Source organism: Schistocerca americana, chromosome 8, assembly GCF_021461395.2.
Source record: "Schistocerca americana isolate TAMUIC-IGC-003095 chromosome 8, iqSchAmer2.1, whole genome shotgun sequence".
NCBI lineage: Eukaryota > Metazoa > Arthropoda > Insecta > Orthoptera > Acrididae > Schistocerca > Schistocerca americana.
Window position 1 is genome coordinate 268,517,930 of NC_060126.1, and position 9,007 is coordinate 268,526,936.

The 9,007-nt window shown below is 46.6% G+C and overlaps 1 non-coding gene across 1 annotated transcript; it reads left to right on the plus strand.

Moving 5' to 3' along the window:
* The first annotated feature begins 1,976 nt into the window (after positions 1 to 1,976).
* Trnat-ugu lies at positions 1,977 to 2,051 on the plus strand. Its single transcript has one exon. It is a non-coding gene; the product is annotated as a tRNA-Thr (tRNA).
* The last annotated feature ends 6,956 nt before the right edge of the window (positions 2,052 to 9,007 follow it).

Here is a 9,007-nt window from a genome sequence, read left to right on the forward strand (position 1 = left end):
TTATGCTACTGATTTTCACAATTACTTTTTGATTTGCCATAAATAAACAATTACTATTACTTCGGCCTTGCCGCTGTGGTAACACCGTTTCCCGTCAGATCACCGAAGTTAAGCGCTGTCGGGCTGGGCTAGCACCACGTGACCATCCGGTCTGCCGAGCACTGTGGGCAAGCGGGGTGCACTCAGCCCTTGTGAGGCAAACGGAGGAGCTACTTGACTGAGAAGTAGCGGCTCCGGTCTCGTAAACTGACATACGGTCGAGAGAGCGGTGTGCTGACCACATGCGACTCCATATCCGCATCCAGTGACGCTTGTGTTCTGAGGATGACACGGCGGCCGGTCCATACCGTTGGGCCTCGAAGGCCTGTTCGGGCCGCGTTTATTTTTACTTATATTAGTTCACCATTACAGATGGTTGCTACTAATGTGGCAAAAACAGTAGGCTTCGCCTCTTACCATAGATGTGGGATCGTCACAGCTCAGATGACAGTGGATTCTCTCTCATCCGAGGCTCGGAACAGGCTAATCATAGAATGAATGACGATTATCCTTATTAAAGTGGTTTTGCAACAATGACTACATGTGTTTCGTGGCTTCAGGCGGCCGGGTTTCATTAATGCTCCCAGGAGGGGTTGATTCCTCTGTGCTGTCTACTGTTACAACCATTACATTTCCTCGGTGATTACCAGAACGCGCGCTCCGCTGTTCAGGTTGTCAGGTGCTCTTGCTTTTACTCATTGACGATGAGACTTTTGCCACCCTTCATTACCTCGTAGGCTACGTCGTTCAGCATTATTCAACAAGCAAGTCTTACCACACAGGTATATAAGAAAAACGTTCAAATTTCTATTGAACAGAAAAGTAACAGTTAAATGCACTACCGTTAAAAAACAAATTATTATCTTGAAGCTTGATGTGTTAGTGGGAGGCCTGTTGAAAGTTACGTTCCTAAAATGCAACGTTATACTGGCCAGATTTAAGCTGGATTTTAGAATTTCCCAGGATTATATCATGTATGGAGGGAGACTCGTCCTTCTACATTCTTGTCCACATCCGATTGACAGCTTGCATGGCAGTGGGAGCTACTGAACAGTGTACGTGGAAGTGTGTCAGCTGCGCAAGACTTGTCGGAGCTGAAAATTCAGTAAGTGTGTAAACTGTAGGGCTATACATCTGAACAGTACTCAGTCGATGAATAAACCCTAGCAGTATTTCTGTTCTTGGAATGTTTACTTCGGCTCCCCAAGTAGATGCAATAAGGTTTCGCAATAAATTATTGCGTATTTTCACTTTTGGAGGTGCTTTCAGAAGATGGTGACGGTAGGAAAGAGTCTTTTATGTTGTGTCTAGGAATCCTGCATACTCGGTTCGCTAGGTAAACAATCAAACAACTCGTATTAATGAGTTTTATTACAACAAGACGAGTAAAATACTTAACTTTGATTCTACTACAAAAGTCTACCATCTGAACTGCAGTAACCGCTGACCTCTAGCTGTGCTACGTAGAGGCTGCTAATGATACAGGATACCATGCGTCGGCTAACGAAAGCGGCTAACGTTCAAGCTGCTATCGAAGAGGGCTGCCACCATTCGGGCGCGGCGATTATGTCGTTTTCATCTAGGGGATGCTGCTGTCGCGTTGTCATCCTGGAGAGAGGTCGAAATTAGAATTATATATTAGTACCTTCAGCTGCTGACGGGCGTTGATATATATCAACGGGACAGGTGTCCGAAAGAACAGACACCATATCCATATAAGTATATAGTTCTGGCAATACCGATCATGACTTTCCTCTTCTGTGCGGATGCACACATATTACTAGAACTCTTACGGGACTTGTTAAGAATGTCTTCCACGAGTAATGAGTGTGTTGGGTAGGGACACTACGAATGTAGTGTGTGGACATATAAGGTGAGCATGTGGGTCTCGCGGGAGGCGTGCGCGAGATAGTCCCAGCAGTCGCACTATCCTCTGTGCTCTCGATGGCTCAGATTGGTAGAGCGTCTGCCATGTAAGCAGGAGATCCCGGGTTCGAGTGCCGGTCGGGGCACACATTTTCACCTGTACTCGTTGATATCAAAGCCCGTCAGCAGCTGAGGGTATTAATATATAATTATAATTTCGTTCTAGACGGCTGCACGTCATCAATGGCGTCTGTTCTTTCGGACATGTCCGAAAGAACAGACACCATATCGGTCAAAAAGATTTCGGGTTTGCAGCCGGTCGTCGTAAACTTCATTGCACGATATTTCGGCTGGACAACTGCCAGCCAGCTTTTTTGTTGAGACCATTTGTTGGCAAATGTTCACACCATATACGGAACTCTGCTGATTTTATTAACAGACTGTGGGCTCTCCACTTAAGTAGTTCGGATCTTCTAGTGAGTTTTGATGTAGTTTCCCTTTTCACAAAAGTACGTCTTGCGGATTCCTTGATTCTAATTGGTCAACAGTTTGAATCAGACATTACTGCTTTGTTCCGACATACTCTTTCCTCAACTTATTTTATGTTTAACCAGGAATATTTTGAACAGTCTGACGGTGTCGCCATGGGCAGCCCTCTGTCCCCTCTGGTGGCTATCCTCTTTATGGACGATTTTGAGGAGAGAGCACTTGAATCAGCGGTCTATAAACCAACTGTTTTATGGAGATACGTCGATGACACTTTCATAGTGTGGCCCCATGGAGAAGAAACGTTAATGGAGTTTTTTCATCATAACTCCATCCATGAGAATATTCGATTTACTATGGAATTAGAGAAAGATGGCTGCCTTCCATTCCTGGATGTTTTGGTTAAACGGAAGAGTGACGGCACTGTGGGACATTCTGTCTATCGCAAGCCCACTCCCACTGATTTGTATTTACATTCTTCAAGTTGCCATCACCCTCCCAGACCATGAGTGTGCTTAAAACCCTTGTACACAGGGCACACACAGTGTCGGATGCAGAGAATTTGCCTAAGGAACTGGTACATTTGAGGACGGTGTTCAGAGACAATGGGTACTCGACCCGGCATATTAACAGGGCCTTCTCAACTAGAGCCAGGAACCGGGAAGTGGATAAAGAGGAGGACGCGCCAGTCAAGTCCCTAGCTTTTCTTCCCTTTGTCGGAAATATCTCCTTCAAGATAGCAAGGATTCTTAATCGTTTTAATGTGAAAGTGGTTTTTCGTCCGCCTTCTAAGATTTCGGATTTGCTGGGATCGGTGAAGGATGATTTGTTACTGCGGAAGGCGGTAATTTACAAAATACCGTGTCAGTGTGATATGGCCTGTATAGGACAGACAACGCGTACAGTGGAAGAGCGTTGTACAGAACATCAGCGTTGCCTCGCCTACTGCAACCCAGTAAGCCTGCAGTTGCGGAACATTGCTTTTCTAACGGACATTCAGTGGAGTATGACAAAACTTTGATTTTGGCCACTGCAAAAACTTTTTGGGACTCCATTATCAAAGAATCAGTTGAAATACGCATTGCGGGAAATCTAATGAACCGTGATAGTGGTTACCAACTGAATAACGCATAGAATCCCATCATCTCAGAAATTTGCTCGAGACGAAGATGCCAGAAGACTTCGATAGCTGCGGCCAGCGACAATACCGACGGCAGCTGACTACTGCAGTTCCACCAGCGAGGGCGCTGCCGCTGGTCGGTGTGGCCCTTCTGTCTCCACAACTGCAACGCATGCGTGGCAGTAGTATCTGCGCACTATATAAGGTGGAGCGGAGAACACTTCGTAATCCGCCCTATCCTTTGTTATGCCCATCCGGCTTGGATCTCCGCCCACCCCCCCCCCCCCCCCCTACCTTTTATAAATCCCTCCAAATCCTTGAACGCCATGCTCTCTGCCTCGCCTATCGCATCCGTCTCCCCTCCCCTACACGGATCCTGTACGATCTAATCCCCTTCCCCCACCTCATCCTTTTCCTTGAAAGGATACGGATCCTGTACACCTCCTGTAAACTCGATCCTCCTCACCCACTCGTCTCCCCCACCCTCTCCCACCCCCGCCCGCTGTCGCGCCTGTATTCCCACGTCCCGCCCGGTCTCCATCTCTCCACCCTCCTTACCCTCTCCCAAGGTGGCTTCCGCCAGCTCCCCCTCCCTGATGATGTCCTCCTCCCCTCCATCTACCCCTCCTATCAACTTTGACCCTGTCCCACCCCCCCACTTCTGGTGTCCTTTCCTTTAGGCACCCTCCCTCCCTTCTCTTCCCTTCCCTTCTCTTTCCTTTTCCCCCGTCCCCCCTTCCACCCCTCTTCCCCCGGGCTTCCCCTCCCCCTTCCTCCCTCCCCCCTATCTCCCCGGCCCGTGGTATCTCTGCTCTCCCCTCTCGCTCTCCCACTCCCCTTCCTCCTCCTCCTCTCTTGGCAGGTCCCCGGACTCGCACACGCATAGTGAACATTCGCGCGCCGGAGACCATCGCCATCAGTGTCTCGTGTGTGTGCTTCGTTTTGTGTTTCGCGTTCTTTCACAGATACAACTCCACTGTTCACATGTGCCATCGCCGTCCTCCGTGTTCTGTGCGCCATGTCAACAAGTGTTAGTGTTTTTATCGTCCAGCGTGGACGGCTTCATGTTTATTGTTTTCTGTCTCTACTTCTTTTGCCCGCCATTTTCATTGTATTGTCTATGTCGCCTCTTTGTCATCTGATTGTACCACTTAAGGCTGAAGAGCGGCGTACTATGCTGCTGACAGCCCGCCTGTAAGAGGTGCTAAAATTACAATAAAGAAAAAAAAAACCGCTTTGTTAATCCTTGTTTGGCTCACCTCAAGATGGCTGGCAGTTGTCCAGCCGAAATATCGTGCAATGAAGTTGACGACGACCGGCTGCAATCCCGACATCTTTTTGACCAGTTGACTCGCCGGGAAAATTTCAAATTTTACAGACACCATATCCATATAAGTATATGGAAAGCGGTCGGTCAGCGTGTGATACGCTGATGTGATACGCTGACCTCTTCTCACAGCCTTCTCTTCTCTGTCGTTCCCGACTGGTGTGCGGGCGCTGACTTCACGCCATAACGCTTTACATAGTGACTTTCAAAGAACTTGCAGTGATGTGCATGTTTGTTGCTCGGATGGGAAACTATAATTTCTGTCATTTGCAGCTTTGGCATGAGAATCCATTTACTCAAATATTTATCCCTCACTCGCAGACCCTCTATCCAATTAGAATTTGGACCACTGAGATGTTATCGGCGCATTCAGGCCGAACACGAACATCATTTCGGGTTGTTTTCCGAGTATTGTGGTATAAGAAGTAACAAACCGAATAAATCATAATTACATTGTTACTTTGTAACGAGTCACCATGCATGAGGTAACCAAAACACTCAGAAAATGTATCTAAATGAGCTCCGCCATTTTCTAAGTGAATTTCAGGTTCACCCTGTCTAAATTAGCGAGATTCATTTTTTGGTAGACCGCTGCTGTTTAAGTTAAACAGTGTAAGGGTAGAGAAACGATTCTGAGGGAGGCCATTGTTTATTTTGTAGAATTTGTTCTGCGTGTTGTCGGAGTGAACTTGGAGCATACGTTAAATCAGCACATTGACAACAATGAGGAGGACTTTATGTAATGATACTTAATGGTCGATTTCACCGAAGTTTCTGCGGAGAGGTCTACGAATTGTGCAGACGTTGAATTCCCTCTCCACTGTGATGGTCATGTCGGGCGGGTGTTTGTCACTGGTGGTCAGAGGTCGCCTGCAGCGCGGCAGTCTGTGGGCAGCGCAGCCACACACAGGTTGGGAGGAACTTTGGTCGGAGACGTGATCAGTCTGTCGAGAATTATCGACAACAAAGGAGCAACAGTGAAGGGTGTGAGCAGTACCGCCAGCACGACAAGTTCGCGTGGCCAGAAGTGAAAGGTAGGAAGATTAGAGTTTATCGCCCGTTGACAGCGCGATCATTAAAGACAGGCCGAGTTCGATTCCCGTCGGGGTCAGGGATTTTCACCTCCCTCGAGATGACTGGGTGTTTGTGTTGTCCTCATCATTTCATCATCATTCATATACGTGGTGAGATTGGACTAAGTAACGGTTGGGAATTTGGATGGGAGCTGATAACCTCGCAGCTGAGCACCCCACAATCCGAAATATCGTCATCATTAAAGACAGAGGGCAAGCTACGATTGCTAAACGATGGGGAAGGAAGTGGGCCGTGCCTTTTCCAAAGGCACCATTCCGGAATTCGCCTGGTGCGATTTAGGGAAATCATGGAAAAGCTAAATCTGAATGACCAGACGGGGATTTGAACTTCCCTTCTCCCGAATGCGAGTTCAGTGTGCTCACCACTGCACCACCCTCGCTCGGCAGCCTGGTGGATTCCGGGCTTGAGTTACCAGCAAACAGAGCTTTTAATCAATGCGTAGACATCGATTCCTGGTACAGGGGGGCGGACGGTGGCTGGCGTATTGGCTTCAGAGTGGGGCAGTGCTAACAAGTGGATACCACGCGTGGTGTGAGCCTCGAATGGCGGTGTGCAAGAGGAGTCTCGTGCATTGGTGTTTGACGAAAACATTGATTGTGCAGTGATCTGCAATCTGGTTGTGTTTCACGTTCAAGTTGTGCTAGCAGTTGGAATTTTTCAGTATTTTCGTATTTACGATCTTCCTAACGGTGGAGTTGCTACAAGGCCTAACTGTGTTTGTCTGAAATACACTAAAAAGCCAAAGAAACTGGTACACCTGCCCAATATCGTGTAGGGCACTGCGAGCACGCAGAAGTACCGCAGCGCGACATTGCGTGGACTCGACTCATGTCTCAAGTAGTGCTGGAAGGAATTGACACCATGAATCCTGCACGGCTATCCATAAATTCGTAAGAGTACTAGGATGTGGAGATCTCTTCTGAAAAGCACGTTGCAACGAATCCCAAATATGCTCTATAGTGTTCATGTCTGGGGGAGTTTGGTGGCAACGAAAGTATTTAAACTCAAATGAGTGTTCCTGGAACCACTCTCTAGCAATTCTGGACGAATAGGATATCCTGTTGGAATTGCCGAAGTTCGTCGGAATGCACAATGGACATGAATGGATGCAGGATTCTTACGTACGTGTCACCTGTCAGAGTTGTATCCAGACGTATCAAGGGTTCCATATCACTCCAAGCGCACAATCCCCACACAATTACAGAACCTCCACCAGCTTGAACGGACCTCTATTGGTATGCAGGATCCACGGACATGTAGATTATCTACATGCCCGAACATTTCCATCCGCCCGATACAATTTGCAACGAGATTCGTCCGACCAGGCAACATGTTTCCAGTAATCAACAGTCCAATGTCGGTATTAACCGGTCCAGGCAATGCCTAAAGCCTTTTGTCGTGCAGTCATCAAGGGTACACCATTGGCCTTCAGCTTCGAAAGCCCATATCGATGCTGTTTCGCTGACTGGTTCACATGCACACACCTTTTTATGGTCCAGCATTGAAATCTGCAGCAATTTTCGGAAGGGTTGCACTTCGGCGTCACGTTGAACGATTCTCTGCAGTCGTCGCTCGTCCCATTCTTGCAGGATCTTTTCCTGGCCGCAGCGATGTCGGGGATTTGATGTTTTACCGGATTCCTAATATTCATGTTACACTCGTGAAATGTTCGTACAGGAAAATGCGCACTTCATCGATACTTCGAAGATGCTGCGTCCCATCGCTCGTGCACCGACTAAAACCACTTTCGAACTCACTTAAACCTTTATAACCTGCCATTGTAGCTGCAGCAAGCGATGTAACAACTGCGCCAGAGACTTCTTGTCTTATATTGGCGTTGCCGACCGCAGCGCCGTCTTCTGCCTGTGTACATATCTTTGCATTTGAACAGGCATGCCTATACAAGTTTCTTTGACGCTTCAGTGTACGTTTCAGTTGTTGAAGATTTTTATGAATTAGATCCAGAGTTTGTGCTCTTATACAACTACAGTGTTTCAGTAGGTGATCTTAGATCTGATCGTTGGCCTGGTGTTTGATTTTACTGGACCTGTTCATCTTGCTTATATTCCAGCATGGTGAGGCTCTTTTCTCAGTTGCTCTAGTTGCCCATTTCGTGCTTCCTTTAGCTGACTGGCAGAATTAATATCAGCTTTCGGTATTTTGTATCAGTTTTCAGTTGCATTTTACTTGTGAGCTGTATCCTGAAAATGCGCCCAGCAACCTTATTCAGTATTTCTTCCTTCCAGCTGGTATGGTTAATTACTTCTAGGATCGTTGATTTACATTGTCATCTACTGTTCTTGTAAAAATGTATTTAAGTGCCACGAATTTTTCTGCACTGACATTTTCGGTTAGATTTAAGTCTGTATCCGGGGGTTGGAACTTAAATAGTGGCAACTATTTATTTACAGCTCGTACAAAATATATACGTGTTTCAAAGTTTTACTGACCTTCAAAGTAGTCACCAGCATTGTGTACAACCCGTTGCCAGCGATGTGGAAGTCTTAGCACTGCCAATTATGTTGACAGTTCGAGGGGCGCGGTCTGTTGCCCGACTAATTTGTAGCATTTCTGAATCGAATGCCGTGAAGTGTTTTCTTCAGATTAGAAATCGAGTTGAACTCACGAGGGCTTAAGTCAGGGGAGTGCAGTAGGTGCTATAGCACTTAGTAGCTCCATCAGCCAAACAAATCAGTAACAATAAAAATATGGCATTTCACTCTTTGATCTTTTTTTTTATTTATTTTCAATGACCGGTTTCAGGCTAGCTGCCCATCTTCAGATCGTATATTGCATTTACAGAATAACTTGTCCGTACAGAACAATCAGTTCGCTGTCATAACAAAAGTGAAAAAAAATTACTTTAGTTATGACAGCGAACCGATTGTTCTGTACTGACAAGTTACTTTGTAACTGCAATACATGATCTGAAGATGGGCAGCTAGCCGGAAACCGCTCATTGAAAATGAAAGATAGCGATCAAAGACTGAAATGCCATATTTTTATTTAATGAACGATCGCGGAAATCCCATTAAGACAATCATGTCAAGTTTTGATAAAATCAGTAACAGCTT